Raw genomic sequence first — 1,370 nt, 5'->3', positions numbered from 1 at the left:
GAATCGGATGCACGGTTTGCAAATGGCAAGCAAAACAAGAATGACACTAATCTGCGAAAAACAGCAAGATAGCACTTCAAATGCAACAAGTAACAAAGCTACAGCACCCCAACATAGCAACAAAGCACATGGCAGTAATGTACAGGAGATGCTTGACAAAAGATGAACACTGAGCTACTGCTAGTTCACAACATATCAAGCTCAAACAAGCATGGCAAAAATGCAAAAGATTACAGGTTCACAGACTTAGTGAAAAACTGGACATGGCAGAAATCAGCATCAGGTAGCAATGTTCAGAGCATGAAATCAGCATGATACGGGATCTTAACATAGCAAAACAACGCATGGTAGTGTTCTGCTAAAAGCACATGACAAAGTCCCTTAATGACCATAAGCCAAAAAGGACCAGAAGAAATGATGGCAAGCATGTAAACATAGCAAGTTTCGTTATCAGGTTTCAGACTTAGCAGAAAAGAGAGCATGGCAGAAATATTAATATGTAGGCCTCTTTGTGAGCTTGATGCACTCGCTACAGAGCAATGCATGACAAACCAAGCATACCTACAGCAAGATGGCATGTTTATGAAGCTATCCATGGCAAGAACAATTGCATAGCATGTATGGATCAACTACAATAAGCTTGGCAAAAATGCATCTCATGTTAAGAATCTGCCAGAAATATTTTATAGCAAAAGTAGAGCAAGATTGAGTCATGCTATGGTACTCTAAAATTGCAAACAATTACAGGAATGGATCAATTACAACTATAGCTACAAAACATCCTTACTGAACATCTCCAAAATATTCATGCATCTCTCTGTAGCATAAATTTTACATGGCAACAAAGTTACAGCAGACGAGGACTTAGAGAAATCACTAAGTCCCTGAAATCAGAAATATTACGGGGCCTACTTTGCATCCTTGTGCTAGTCACCACAAAGATCACAAAAATACATGGACTACACCACTGGAAAGCTGGCATGGCATACTTCAAAACACATGTAGAGCTCATGCTCAAAAGATGCACAGAATAAATGATACAAAAATGATAATCTCCAAGTTCTGATAAGAACCAGAGATTAACAGCAACTAGCCCTCTTCCAACGAAGATTTGGGCGTCACGATGACCTCTAATGAAAATGGTGCAATTGAACAAAATGAAGAGCATCACGAGGCGAACAATTTGACATATTATACGCGCGCATCGGAGCTACATGCACAAAGTTACGGCATCGGGAACAGAGCAAGATACTGAGAGAAATTAAGACTGGCGGAGGAAGGAGGGAGAGGGAGCGGCGGCGCCGGTTGCCGGAGGAGCGGCGGGACCGGGGCGGCGGTCGCCGGCGGGGGCGGCGCCGGCGGGCCTGCGG

This window comes from Triticum aestivum, chromosome 3D, assembly GCF_018294505.1.
Source record: "Triticum aestivum cultivar Chinese Spring chromosome 3D, IWGSC CS RefSeq v2.1, whole genome shotgun sequence".
In the NCBI taxonomy this organism is placed as follows: Eukaryota; Viridiplantae; Streptophyta; class Magnoliopsida; order Poales; family Poaceae; genus Triticum; species Triticum aestivum.
This window is presented reverse-complemented; position numbering follows the sequence as displayed.